At 39.2% G+C, this 15,863-nt stretch overlaps 1 protein-coding gene across 5 annotated transcripts in view; it reads left to right on the top strand.

Moving 5' to 3' along the window:
• Nucleotides 1–15,863, top strand: part of LOC137421616 (E3 ubiquitin-protein ligase RNF115) — a 100,321-nt gene that overhangs the window by 81,059 nt on the left and 3,399 nt on the right. The window lies entirely within an intron of this gene.

Here is a 15,863-nt window from a genome sequence, read left to right as displayed (position 1 = left end):
TGGGATCGACCTTGCGCTGCGTGGAAAAGCGGCGTTCCGAAGCCTGTCTGGCGAGAGGAATTACCGGGACGTGTACCTGCCCGGTGGAGACGTCAAGTTGACGTGGGGCCGTGCATCGACCCCGCGTTTGGCATCGTTCGCGGCACCGTCTAAACAGACGCGTGCGGGTCGCACGTTGGGGCCTAACGCGCCTTGCAAGCGGCGTCGGGTTTGGCTTGCTCTACCGTACCCGCTTCGCGTGGCCACGAGGGGCTGCAGCCACGGTGCCTGGTACGATACCTGCCCGGTGGAGAAACGTCCACCCGGGGTTCGTTCAACCGCCCGAGTGCGGCGACGCGACCAGTATCTTGGTCAGGAGGGGCCCAGAGACATTGTGAGGAGCAGAGACCGAAAGGGGGTTGTGAGTACTCACCGGGACACACATATATAAGATGGCCATCTTACTCATAGGGAAGTGCTTGTGAATTGGGAATTGTTGATGGTTGTGTATTGTTGATTGCTCGGGGAAGATCTCCGTGGTTGTGTCATTGAAATTGTATGGTATCATTACCATAGGAAATATATCCTTGAACATCCGTTGTCTCCTGGGTGAAATTCATATGGATTGCGTGGCGAAAGCGCATATATAATACAGCTTGCTGGCGGAGTTCCTCTCACGGTCCGGGGGTCACCGAGACCAGGTATTCACCGAGGGGACCACGTAACAGAATTGGGGGCTCGTCCAAATTACGATTTGCGGTTTCGCAATTGGGTCTACGTCCGGGATTTAAAATTGTATAAAATAATAAAATAATAATTTTTTTATTAATTAAAATTTATTAATTAATTATTAATTGGTAAATTTTTTTGAGAAATTGGGGTAAAGTCTTGGGTGAAGGTTAACAGGTGTTAACGATAGGCACCATGGCGTTTGTGGCACAGAACTTTGGGGTAACCCCGAGTGAGGCACAGATCCGAGCGTTGCTAAAGTCGGACCTCTTGAAATTGGCCAAACATTTTAACTTGGAGGTCCGAACTAATTTGAGGAAGGCAGAGTTGCAGGCCACGGTGATGCAATCTATGGTGGGATTAGGAACATGGGACGAGTTAGCCTGGGAGTGGCTACCCGAAGAACCAGAAGACGTTGAGCTCCGGAAACTGGAGTTGCAATTACGGAGCCAGGAACGGATTAAAGAAGAAGAAAGGAAAGCAGAAAAGGAAAGAGCAGAAGAAGAAAGGAAAGCAGAAAAGGAAAGAGCAGAAGAAGAAAGGAAAGCAGAAAAGGAAAGAGCAGAAGAAGAAAGGAAAGCAGAAGAGAGGAGGGAAGAGAAACAAGCGGAGGAAAGGAGAGTGGAACGAGAACTCCAGGAAAGGTTAAAAGAAGAAGAAAGGAAAGCAGAAGCAGAGGAAAGGAGAGTGGAACGAGAACTCCAGGAAAGGTTAGAAGGGAGAAAAGCAGAGGAGAGGAGAGCTGCAAGGGACCTCGAAGCAGAGGAGAGAAAAGCGGAAAGGGAATTAAAGGAACGTGACATGGAGCTTCAGCAAGAAATCAAATTCAAGGAGCTGGAGTTAATGAGAGAACGGGGAGAGGCACCACCCTTGCTGACGGGGTCGACACCTAACCAGAAAACCTGGGATGTGGGCAGACATGTGAGGCTGGTTCCACCGTTCAGTGAAAAGGAAGTCGCGAAATTTTTCCCACACTTTGAGAAAGTGGCTCGACAATTAAACTGGCCGGAGGAGGCCTGGACCATACTCGTGCAAAGTGTGCTGGTGGGGAAAGCTCAGGAAATTTATTCGGCGCTACCAATGGACCAATGTGCAGATTATGAGGTACTGAAGAAGCACATCCTCAAGGCCTATGAGTTGGTTCCGGAAGCTTACAGGCAAAAATTCAGGAATGCCAGGAAGAGGGAGAGTGAGACCCATGTGGAGTTTGCCAGAGTGAAAGAAAACATGTTTGATCGGTGGTGTGAGTCAAAAGGAGTCGGGAAAGACTTCGAGACATTGCGGGACTTGATCCTGGTGGAGGAATTCCAGCAGTGTGTCCACGAGGACATCAAAGTGTACCTGCAGGAAAAGAAGGTACCAAAGTTGTGGGACGCAGCCACCATGGCAGATGATTATGCCTTAACCCACCGAATAGGGGTCCACGAACCTAACTCCTCGCCTAGATCTCCGCAGGGGAGGTGGGGAACAGCAGGTGCGGAGAACGACCATACATGGCGGCGGCCTCGAGATGATTATGGGGACAACTATGATACCCCACCTGTTCGAAATCGGAGGGATGCGGGCCCAAGACAAACTTATAGTTCGGGGGGCCCGAGGCAGACCACGAGTTTTTCCTCCGGGCCTACTTGCGCTTTTTGCAAGAAACCTGGACACTTGATGTCCAGTTGTTACCGCATGAAAAGCGAAGACCCAGAGCGGAGTCCGACTACTACGACTCCAAACGCAATGGCCATTGTGAGAAATCGCCATCAAAAGGGTTACCAACCATTTATTTCAGAGGGGTTTGTGTCACGGGATGGAGCCTCGACTAACCGGAAACCGGTTAGGATATTGAGGGACACAGGGGCACATCAATCTTTAATGCTTGAAGGCATTTTGCCATGGTCCGAGGAGACGGCAACGGGGGATAGTGTTCGTTTACAGGGGATCGGGGGCGGTGTTAGTGCTCCCCTTCATGTCATCCATTTGGAGTCCGATTTGGTGTCAGGACCGGTCACCGTCGGTTTACAAGCCACGCTTCCTGTAGAGGGGGTATCTGTGGTTATCGGGAATGATTTGGCCGGGGGTCAAGTTTATGGTAACCTGAGGGTTGGTAAAGAGCCCAGCAGGGAAAATAACGCCACACCAGCTCGGGATGGCGACAAAAGTGCCAAGTTATTTGTAGGGGGACTGAACTTCAAAACAGAGGAAGAAGTTCTGACCTCTGTCTTCAACAGATATGGGCCGCTGGTGGAAGTGCGGTTGGTAAGAGACTGGGAAACGCAACAGTCAAGAGGGTTCGGCTTTGTCACGTTTGCCAGCACAAAAGACGCCAGAGAGGCAGAGAAGAATTGGAATGGCAAGGATTTGGAGGGTCGGACCATAACAGTAGGGAAGGCATTTCGTAGACGTCGAGAGGTCTACAGGAGAGGACAACTGGGCGGTAGTGTTGGTGGTGGCCGCAATCAATATTATTATGGAGGCTCCCTGAGTTACGGCCGCTCCCGAAGGAAGGATTGGCAAAGTAGTGGCCGAGAAGGAGACCGCTATTCATGGGACTACAGGGACAAGTGGTCCCACCCTAATTATTAGGGAAGTTCTGAGAAGTTGAAGCACTGAATGCGGCGGAGCCGCCGAGCCAAGATTCCTACACGGATTAACCGTGAACGCCGTTCCTAAAGGCGTCCATGTAGTGAACTTTCATGCACGGACTAACCGTGAACTCCACGTTCCTCAAGGCGCCCATGTAGAGAACTTTCCTGCACGGACTAACCGTGAACTCCACGTTCCTAAAGGCATCCAGGTAGTGAATACTCGGCTTGGCCTCCCAGAAAAAGTGCTATCGAGTGGCTTAACTTTGGATCTGTGATCAACCCCTTTACCTTCATTCACAAGAAACTGGCGGTCAAAGTCAGAGGGTCATGAGATGGAGTTTGATTTGGCAGGGACATTGTCGTTGCTGGTGCTTAGTCCAGAGTGAGTAATCTGGAGGGGTTGTGGTGAAATTTTGGTTGCTTTATTTTTAAGTGATAACTGTGCCCGGGGGCAACTGATAATGTGGGGGGGTTGAGTTATCTGGTTTGTTTCTCCAAATTGGCCGGCAAAGAAAGTTTTCGCTGGGTTCAAACTTTCTTTCTTGAAGGGGGGGAGTGTTACATATTTATGTGAATGTATGTGGATTACCATTCAGGTCTTTGCTTATCCGTGTGTAGTATATTAAGGGTTGTTGTGATTGGAGGGTCAGGAGCCCTTCTGAACAAGTGGCCGGAAACGGAAGTGACCGGAAACGGAAGAGAAAAAGACACGAGGAAAAAAGGACGAGTATTCTTCCTCGCCCCGCTCCGACAGAAGGTGGGATCGACCTTGCGCTGCGTGGAAAAGCGGCGTTCCGAAGCCTGTCTGGCGAGAGGAATTACCGGGACGTGTACCTGCCCGGTGGAGACGTCAAGTTGACGTGGGGCCGTGCATCGACCCCGCGTCTGGCATCGTTCGCGGCACCGTCTAAACAGACGCGTGCGGGTCGCACGTTGGGGCCTAACGCGCCTTGCAAGCGGCGTGGGGTTTGGCTTGCTCTACCGTAGCCGCTTCGCGTGGCCACGAGGGGCTGCAGCCACGGTGCCTGGTACGATACCTGCCCGGTGGAGAAACGTCCACCCGGGGTTCGTTCAACCGCCCGAGTGCGGCGACGCGACCAGTATCTTGGTCAGGAGGGGCCCAGAGACATTGTGAGGAGCAGAGACCGAAAGGGGGTTGTGAGTACTCACCGGGACACACATATATAAGATGGCCATCTTACTCATAGGGAAGTGCTTGTGAATTGGGAATTGTTGATGGTTGTGTATTGTTGATTGCTCGGGGAAGATCTCCGTGGTTGTGTCATTGAAATTGTATGGTATCATTACCATAGGAAATATATCCTTGAACATCCGTTGTCTCCTGGGTGAAATTCATATGGATTGCGTGGCGAAAGCGCATATATAATACAGCTTGCTGGCGGAGTTCCTCTCACGGTCCGGGGGTCACCGAGACCAGGTGTTCACCGAGGGGACCACGTAACAGAATCTTTTAGAAATTTTATTAAATAAGTCATTAATAAAAAATTAAATAATTAATTGATTAATAAATAAACAATTAATCGATTAATCAATAAATAATTAATCGATTAAATGATTAATCAATAAATCAAAAATATCCTTGATAGCCAAATCACTTGGTCACTGTCATGTCCAAATATTAGCTTCCCAGCTCAAAAGGTGCCTGAGATATTGGCCAAATGAGAAAGAAAATAAATAAATGATTAATAATGAAAATAAATAAATAATAATCATTAAAAAATTAAATTATTAATCAATTCGGTCACAGAACATATAAACCACCACCATTTCATCAGAATCTGTAACTGAATTTTTTTATTTTTTTTTTAGTAATGAATCGAATAATTAAATAATCGATTAATTGATTCATCAATAAATCAAAAATATCCTTGATAGCCACATCACTTGGTCACTCATGTCCAAATATTAGCTTCTGAGCTCAAAAGGTGCCTGAGATATTGGCCAAATGAGAAAGAAAATAAATAAATGATTAATAATGAAAATAAATAAATAATAATCATAAAAAAATTAAATTATTAATCAATTTCGTCAGAGAACACATAAACCACCACCATTTCATCAGAATCTGTAACTTAAAAAAAAAAAAATTTTTTGTCATTAATCGAATAATTAAATAATTAATCGATTAATTGATTAATTAATAAATCAAAAATAGCCTTTGCAGCCAAATCACCTGGTCATTGGCATGTCCAAATATCAGCTTCCTAACACAAAAGGTGCCTGAGTTAATGGTCAGAAGAGAAAGGAAATTTAATTAATTAAATAAGTACTTAATTAATCGCTAATAATTAAATAACTCATCAATTAATTGATTAATCAAAAAACAAAAAATACTGTTTTTGACAAAGGACTTGCTCACTATTGTGCCGACATTTCAGCTTCCTAGCTCAAAGGATGGCTGAGATATCGCCCGGACAAACAAACAAACAAACAAACAAGAAAGAAATTAAACAAGTACACATACATTCAAAGTACACCGCCCCCATGCCAAATAATTAAATATCCTACAGCGCGGCATTGCCGGGGCGCCTCTGGCGCCCGGCAATACCGCAGTGCGGCTCATTGAGGCTGCATTGGAAGGGAGAGGTGCACGCTAATTGATTGATTAATTGTATAATTAAAATCAATAAAAGATTATCACAAAATATTTTCATAATCAATTGGCTAATAGCATAACTAAACCACTAGTGCTTCATCCGAAGATGTATCTTTTAGAAATTTTATTAAATAAGTCATTAATAAAAAATTAAATAATTAATTGATTAATAAATAAATAAATAATCGATTAATCAATAAATAATTAATCGATTAAATGATTAATCAATAAATCAAAAATATCCTTGATAGCCACATCACTTGGTCACTGTCATGTCCAAATATTAGCTTCCCAGCTCAAAAGGTGCCTGAGATATTGGCCAAATGAGAAAGAAAATAAATAAATGATTAATAATGAAAATAAATAAATAATAATCATTAAAAAATTAAATTATTAATCAATTCGGTCACAGAACACATAAACCACCACCATTTCATCAGAATCTGTAACTGAATTTTTTTTTTTTTTTTTTTAGTAATGAATCGAATAATTAATCGATTAATTGATTCATCAATAAATCAAAAATATCCTTGATAGCCACATCACTTGGTCACTCATGTCCAAATATTAGCTTCCCAGCTCAAAAGGTGCCTGAGATATTGGCCAAATGAGAAAGAAAATAAATAAATGATTAATAATGAAAATAAATAAATAATAATCATAAAAAAATTAAATTATTAATCAATTTGGTCAGAGAACACATAAACTACCACTATTTCATCAGAATCTGTAACTTTAAAAAAAAAAATTTTTTGGTCATTAATCGAATAATTAAATAATTAATCGATTAATTGATTAATTAATAAATCAAAAATAGCCTTTCCAGCCAAATCACCTGGTCATTGACATGTCCAAATATCAGCTTCCTAACACAAGGTGCCTGAGTTAATGGTCAGAAGAGAAAGGAAATTTGATTAATTAAATAAGTACTTAATTAATCGCTAATAATTAAATAACTCCTCAATTAATTGATTAATCGAAAAACAAAAATACTGTTTTTGACAAAGGACTTGCTCACTGTTGTCCCGAAATTTCAGCTTCCTAGCTCAAAGGATGGCTGAGATATCACCCGGACAACCAAGAAAGCAAGAAAGCAAGAAACCAGAGTGAAAACTGAGTACTCCCTTTCAGCGTGCGTCACTGCCGAGCCCCCTTCGGTGCCCAGCAATGACGATTTGCAATGCCTGGAGATGGCATAGGAAAGGTGCGGTGTACAACAAGTACAAATACATTCAAAGTACACCGCCCCATGCCAAATAATTAAATATGCTGCAGCGCGGCATTGCCGGGGCGCCTCTGGTGCCCGGCAATACCGCAGTGCAGCTCATTGAGGCTGCATTGGGAGGGAGAGGTGTACACTAATTGATTGATTAATTGTGTAATTAAAATCAATAAAAGATTATCACAAAATATTTTCTTAATCAATTGGCTAAATACCATAACAAAACCACTAGTGCTTCATCCGAAGATGTATCTTTTAGAAATTTAATAAAATAAGTCATTTATAAAAAATTAAATAATTAATTGATTACTCAATAAATAATTAATCGATTAATAAATAAATAATTAATAGATGAAATGATTAATCAATAAATCAAAAATATCCTTGATAGCCACATCACTTGGTCACTCATGTCCAAATATTAGCTTCCCAGCTCAAAAGGTGCCTGAGATATTGGCCAAATGAGAAAGAAAATAAATAAATGATTAATAATGAAAATAAATAAATAATAATCATAAAAAATTAAATTATTAATCAATTTGGTCAGAGAACACATAAACTACCACTATTTCATCAGAATCTGTAACTTTAAAAAAAAAAAATTTTTTGTCATTAATCGAATAATTAAATAATTAATCGATTAATTGATTAATTAATAAATCAAAAATATCCTTCGCAGCCAAATCACCTGGTCATTGGCATGTCCAAATGTCAGCTTCCTAACTCAAAAGGTGCGTGAGTTAATGGTCAGAAGAGAAAGGAAATTTGATTAATTAAATAAGTACTTAATTAATCGCTAATAATTAAATAACTCCTCAATTTATTGATTAATCAAAAAAAAAAATACCGTTTTTGAGAAAGGACTTGCTCACTATTGTGCCGAAATTTCAGCTTCCTAGCTCAAAGGATGGCTGAGATATCGTCCGGACAAACAAACACGAAAGCAAGAAAACAAACAAGAAAGAAACCAGAGTGAAAACTGAGTACTCTCTTTCAGCGTGCGTCACTGCCGAGCCCCCTTTGGTGCCCGGCAATGACGATTTGCAATGCCTGGAGATGGCAGAGGAAAGGAGCGGTGTACAACAAACAAGAAAGCAAGAAAACAAACAACCAGAGTGAAAACTGAGTACTCTCTTTCAGCGTGCGTCACTGCCGAGCCCCCTTCGGTGCCCAGCAATGACGATTTGCAATGCCTGGAGATAGCATGGGAAAGGAGCGGTGTACAATAAATAAATAATTAATAATGAAAATAAATAAATAATAATCATAAAAAAATAAAATTATTAATCAATTCGGTCAGAGAACACATAAACCACCACCATTTCATCAGAATCTGTAACTTAAAAAAAAAAAAACATTTGGGTCATCAATCAAATAATTAAATAATTAATCGATTAATTGATTAATTAATAAATCAAAAATAGCATTTGCAGCCAAATCACCTGGTCATTGGCATGTCCAAATATCAGCTTCCTAACTCAAAAGGTGCCTGAGTTAATGGTCAGAAGAGAAAGGAAATTTGATGAATTAAATAAGTACTTAATTAATCGCTAATAATTAAATAACTCCTCAATTAATTGATTAATCAAAAAACAAAAAATACTGTTTTTGACAAAGGACTTGCTCACTATTGTGCCGAAATTTCAGCTTCCTAGCTCAAAGGATGGCTGAGATATCGCCCGGACAAACAAACAAACAAGAAAGCAAGAAAACAAGAAAACAAACAAACAAGAAAACAAACAAGTACACATACATTCAAAGTACACCGCCCCATGCCAAATAATTAAATATGCTGCAGCGCGGCTCATTGAGGCTGCATTGGGAGGGAGAGGTGTACACTAATTGATTGATTAATTGTATAATTAAAATCAATAAAAGATTATCACAAAATATTTTCATAATCAATTGGCTAATCGCATAACTAAACCACTAGTGCTTCATCCGAAGATGTATCTTTTAGAAATTTAATTAAATAAGTCATTTATAAAAAATTAAATAATTAATTGATTACTCAATAAATAATTAATCGATTAATCAATAAATAATTAATAGATGAAATGATTAATCAATAAATCAAAAATATCCTTGATAGCCACATCACTTGGTCACTCATGTCCAAATATTAGCTTCCCAGCTCAACAGGTGCCTGAGATATTGGCCAAATGAGAAAGAAAATAAATAAATGATTAATAATGAAAATAAATAAATAATAATCATAAAAAAATTAAATTATTAATCAATTTGGTCAGAGAACACATAAACTACCACTATTTCATCAGAATCTGTAACTTTAAAAAAAAAAATTTTTTGTCATTAATCGAATAATTAAATAATTAATCGATTCATTGATTAATTAATAAATCAAAAATATCCTTTGCAGCCAAATCACCTGGTCATTGGCATGTCCAAATATCAGCTTCCTAACTCAAAAGGTGCCTGAGTTCATGGTCAGAAGAGAAAGGAAATTTGATTAATTAAATAAGTACTTAATTAATCGCTAATAATTAAATAACTCCTCAATTTATTGATTAATCAAAAAAAAAAAACCGTTTTTGACAAAGGACTTGCTCACTATTGTGCCGAAATTTCAGCTTCCGAGCTCAAAGGATGGCTGAGATATCGCCCGGACAAACAAACAAGAAAACAAGGAAACAACCAGAGTGAAAACTGAGTACTCTCTTTCAGCGTGCGTCACTGCCGAGCCCCTTTCGGTGCCCAGCAATGACGATTTGCAATGCCTGGAGATGGCATAGGAAAGGAGCGGTGTACAACAAGAAAACAAGGAAACAACCAGAGTGAAAACTGAGTACTCTCTTTCAGCGTGCGTCACTGCCGAGCCCCCTTCGGTGCCCGGCAATGACGATTTGCAATGCCTGGAGATGGCATAGGAAAGGAGCGGTGTACAACAAACAACCAGAGTGAAAACTGAGTACTCTCTTTCAGCGTGCGTCACTGCCGAGCCCCTTCGGTGCCTGGCAATGACGATTTGCAATGCCTGGAGATGGCATAGGAAAGGTGCGTGCGGTGTACAACAAGTACAGATACATTCAAGTTACACCGCCCCCTTGCCAAATAATTAAATATCCTGCAACGCGGCATTGCCGAGGCGCCGCCGGCGCCCGGCAATACCGCAGTGCAGCTCATAGAGGCTGCATTGGGAGGGAGAGGTGTACGCTAATTGATCAATTAATTGTATAATTAAAATCAATAAAAGATTATCACAAAATATTTTCTTAATCAATTGGCTAATAGCATAACTAAATAGTGCTTCATCCGAAGTTAGATGAGGCATGAGGATGAGGCACTAAATAGTGCACTCGTGCTTCATCTGAAGACGTATCTTTTAGAAATTTAATTAAATAAGTCATTAATAAAAAATGAAATAATTAATTGATTAATCAATAAATAATTAATCAATAAATTATTAAGCGATTAAATGATTAATCAATAAATCAAAAATATCCTTGATAGCCACATCACTTGGTCACTGTCATGTCCAAATATTAGCTTCCCAGCTCAAAAGGTGCCTGAGATATTGGCCAAATGAGAAAGAAAATAAATGAATGATTAATGATGAAATAAATAAGTAATCATGAAAAAATTAAATTATTAATCAATTCGGTCACAGAACACATAAACCACCACTATTTCATCAGAATCTGTAACTGAATTTTTTTTATTTTTTTTTAGTAATTAATCGAATAATTAAATAATTAATCGATTAATTGATTAATTAATAAATCAAAAATATCCTTGATAGCCACATCACTTGGTCACTCATGTCCAAATATTAGCTTCTGAGCTCAAAAGGTGCCTGAGATATTGGCCAAATGAGAAAGAAAATAAATAAATGATTAATAATGAAAATAAATAAATAATAATCGTAAAAAATTAAATTATTAATCAATTTGGTCAGAGAACACATAAACCACCACCATTTCATCAGAATCTGTAACTTTAAAAAAAAATAATAAAAATTGTCATTAATCGAATAATTAAATAATTAATCGATTAACTGATTAATTAATAAATCAAAAATAGCCTTTGCAGCCAAATCACCTGGTCATTGGCATGTCCAAATATCATCTTCCTAACTCAAAAGGTGCCTGAGTTAATGGTCAGAAGAGAAATGAAATTTAATTAATTAAATAAGTACTTAATTAATCGCTAATAATTAAATAACTCCTCAATTAATTGATTATTCAAAAAACAAAAAAATAATGTTTTTGACAAAGGACTTGCTCACTACTGTGCCGAAATTTCAGCTTCCTAGCTCAAAGGATGGCTGAGATATGATCCGGACAAACAAACAAACAAACAAGAAAGAAAACAAACAAGAAAACAACCAGAGTGAAAACTGAGTACTCTCTTTCAGCGTGCGTCACTGCCGAGCCCCCTTCGGTGCCCGGCAATGACGATTTGCAATGCCTGGAGATGGCATAGGAAAGGAGCGGTGTACAACAAGTACACATACATTCAAAGTACACCGCCCCCATGCCAAATAATTAAATATCCTACAGCGCGGCATTGCCGGGGCCCCTCCGGCGCCCGGCAATACCGCAGTGCACCTTATAGAGGCTGCATTGGGAGGGAGAGGTGTACGCTAATTGATTGATTAATTGTCGAATTAAAATCAATAAAAGATTATCACAAATTATTTTCTTAATCAATTGGCTAATAGCATAACTAAACCACTTGTGCTTCATCCGAAGATGTATCTTTTCGAAATTTAATTAAATAAGTCATTAATAAAAAATCAAATAATTAATTGATTCACCAATAAATAATTAATCGATTAAATGATTAATCAATAAATCAAAAATATCCTTGATAGCCACATCACTTGGTCACTGTCATGTCCAAATATTAGCTTCCCAGCTCAAAAGGTGCCTGAGATATTGGCCAAATGAGAAAGAAAATAAATAAATGATTAATAATGAAAATAAAAAAATAATAATCATTAAAAAATTGCATTATTAATCAATTCGGTCACAGAACACATAAACCACCACCATTTCATCAGAATCTGTAACTGTGAAAAAAAAAAAATTGTCATTAATCAAATAATTAAATAAATAATCGATTAATTGATTCATTGATTAATTAATAATTGATTAATCAATAAATCAAAAATATCCTTGATAGCCACATCACTTGGTCACTCATGTCCAAATATTGATTTGAGCTTCTGAGCTTCTGAGCTTCCGACTTCTGAGCTCACTGAGATATTGGCCAAATGAGAAAGAAGATAAATAAATGATTAATAATGAAAATAAATAAATAATCATTAAAAAATTAAATTATTAATCAATTCGGTCAGAGAACAAATAAACCACCACCATTTCATCAGAATCTGTAACTTAAAAAAAAAATTTTTTTTTGTCATTAATCAAATAATGAAATAATTAAATAAGTAATAAATAAATAAATAAATAATAATCATAAAAAAATTAAATTATTAATCAATTCGGTCAGAGAACACATAAACCACCACCATTTCATCAAAATCTGTAACTTAAAAAAAAAAAATTTTAGTCATTAATTGAATAATTAAATAATTAATCGATTAATTGATTGATTAATTAATAAATCAAAAATAGCCTTTGCAGCCAAATCACCTGGTCATTGGCATGTCCAAATATCAGCTTCTTGTTTCTGTTTGTTTGTTTGTTCTGCAAAGTTCCTGTTTGTCGTTAAAAAGGCGGCAAAAAGGGTTGGCGTCAGGAAGGGCATCCGGCCGTAAAACATTGCTTCAAAAAGGGGACCGAAAAACAACAACAACCACGGTTCCCGAAAAAGGCCAACCCCTGCTTTGCGGGGAAAAATGGCCTCTAAAGGTGTTTTTTTTTTTAACTCAAAAGGTGCCTGAGTTAATGGTCAGAAGAGAAAGGAAATTTAATTAATTAAATAAGTACTTAATTTAAAAAATAATAAAAAAACACCTTTAGAGGCCATTTTTCCCCACAAGCGGGGGTTGGCCTTTGTCAGGGACCGTGGTTGTTGTTGTTTTTGTTGGTCCCCTTTTTGAAGCAATGTTTTACGGCCGGATGCCCTTCCTTCCACCAACCCTTTTTGTCGCCTTTTTACGACAAACAGGGAATTACCAGTGAACTGGTACTTAATTTGCCGACCTCGGAAGGATGACAGGCTGAGTCAACCCCCCTGGCGTTAATTCAGCGATCGACCGGGATTCGAACTCGGGATCCTAGGATCCTAAGCTGGCACCCTAGCCGCTAGCCCAACACCAAGTACTTCATTAATCGCTAATAATTAAATAACTCCTCAATTAATTGATTAATCAAAAAACAAAAAATAACGTTTTTGACAAAGGACTTGCTCACTACTGTGCCGAAATTTCAGCTTCCAAGCTCAAAGGATGGCTGAGATATCGTCCGGACAAACAAACAAGAAAACAAGAAAGCAAGAAAGAAAACAACCAGAGTGAAAACTGAGTACTCCCTTTCAGCGTGCGTCACTGCCGAGCCCCCTTCGGTGCCCAGCAATGACGATTTGCAATGCCTGGAGATGGCATAGGAAAGGTGCGGTGTACAACAAGTACAGATACATTCAAAGTACACCGCCCCCTTGCCAAATAATTAAATATCCTGCAACGCGGCATTGCCGAGGCGCCGCCGGCGCCCGGCAATACCGCAGTGGAGCACATAGAGGCTGCATTGGGAGGGAGAGGTGTACACTAATTGATTGATTAATTGTATAATTAAAATCAATAAAAGATTATCACAAAATATTTTCTTAATCAATTGGCTAATAGCATAACTAAACCACTAGTGCTTCATCCGAAGATGTATCTTTTAGAAATTTAATTAAATAAGTCGTTAATAAAAAATTAAATCATTAATTGATTAATCAATAAATGATTAATCGATTAATCAATAAATAATCGATTAAATGGTTAATCAATAAATCAAAAATATCCTTGATAGCCACATCACTTGGTCACTGTCATGTCCAAATATTAGCTTCCCAGCTCAAAAGGTGCCTGAGATATTGGGCAAATGAGAAAGAAAATAAATAAATGATTAATATTGAAAATAAATAAATAATAATCATTAAAAAATTAAATTATTAATCAATTCGGTCACAGAACACATAAACCACCACCATTTCATCAGAATCTGTAACTTAAAAAAAAAAAATTTTTTTGTCATTAATCGAATAATTAAATAATTAATCGATTAATTCATTAATTAATAAATCAAAAATAGCCTTTGCAGCCAAATCACCTGGTCATTGGCATGTCCAAATATCAGCTTCCTAACTCAAAAGGTGCCTGAGTTAATGGTCAGAAGAGAAATGAAATTTAATTAATTAAATAAGTACTTAATTAAACGCTAATAATTAAATAACTCCTCAATTAATTGATTATTCAAAAAACAAAAAAAAACGTTTTTGACAAAGGACTTGCTCACTACTGTGCCGAAATTTCAGCTTCCTAGCTCAAAGGATGGCTGAGATATCGTCCGGACAAACAAACAAACAAGAAAACAAAAGAAAACAAGAAAGCAAGAAAACAAACAACCAGAGTGAAAACTGAGTACTCTCTTTCAGCGTGCGTCACTGCCGAGCCCCCTTTGGTGCCCGGCAGTGACGATTTGCAATGCCTGGAGATGGCATAGGAAAGGTGCGGTGTACAACAAGTACAGATACATTCAAAGTACACCGCCCCCATTCTATATAATAATAGCGTAAGGACTCAACTTTGTTATCCCTTTTACGCCGCACCCAGTGACCCGATGCCCACGGCACTAATGGATTTACGATCTACGAACCGCGCTCTTTGTTTATCACGTACAGCCATACTCGAAAAATCTGAATTAGCCGACGTTGGGGCCCAAAAGCATCCGATTAACTGCCGATACGACGCCATCGTATCGGCGTCTGCTGGGCGAAGGCGAAGCAAGCCGTCCGCTGATTGGACAGGCGAAGGCGAAAGCAAGCCATCCACTGAGTGGACAATCCAGAGCATGCATTTGTGCCAGTGATCGTTGTTCATATACGCACTCTTCATTCTCATCTTTCTTCCTAACTCTTACTCGGACAAGCAAAACCTCTATGCCATCCATAATGGTACACTCTATCCATACACCACATCCTCCCTTCCGTGGATGTTCCACGGGTTTCGGCTAGTCAACAATAATTGCCTCCGCCACCAAAGGTGGATGGAGGTTATGTTTTCACCCGTCTGTCTGGCTGTCTGTTTGTCCATTTGTCTGTCCGTTTGTGAACATGACATCTCAAAACGTTTTGGACAGATCCGGCCGAAATTTGGCAGAGATGTAGCGTATGTGACGAGGACGAAATGATTAGATTTTGGTGAAGTTCCGGATTCGGATCCGGCTGCTAGAATTTTTAAGTGATTCTTCATCATTGGAAGATAGGGGAAAAAACGATACATAGCAGAAGATCTCAAAAAGTTGTGGACGGATTTGGACGAAACTTGTTGGACAGGTTGTGTGTCTGACAAGGAAGAATCGATTCGATTTTGGTGAAGATCCGAATCCGGATCCGGCTAGTACTATTTTTAAGTGATTCTTCACCATCGAGTGATATGGCCAACCAGGTGGAGGTATGCTCTCTACTGAGTGCCGTTCTAGCTTCTTTAGTTTTGTTGACGTTGAGCTCCAAGTGGTTGTCTGAGCACCAACACACTAGAATTTCGACCTGCTTGCGATAATTCCCTTCCTCACTGTTGTGCATCAGTCGGCACACAATCAAAGGT

This window comes from Myxine glutinosa, chromosome 2 (assembly GCF_964187855.1).
Source record: "Myxine glutinosa chromosome 2, kmMyxGlut1.1, whole genome shotgun sequence".
Lineage (NCBI taxonomy): Eukaryota > Metazoa > Chordata > Myxini > Myxiniformes > Myxinidae > Myxine > Myxine glutinosa.
Note: the sequence above shows the minus strand (reverse complement) of the source record. Positions and strands in the feature narration are given on the sequence as shown.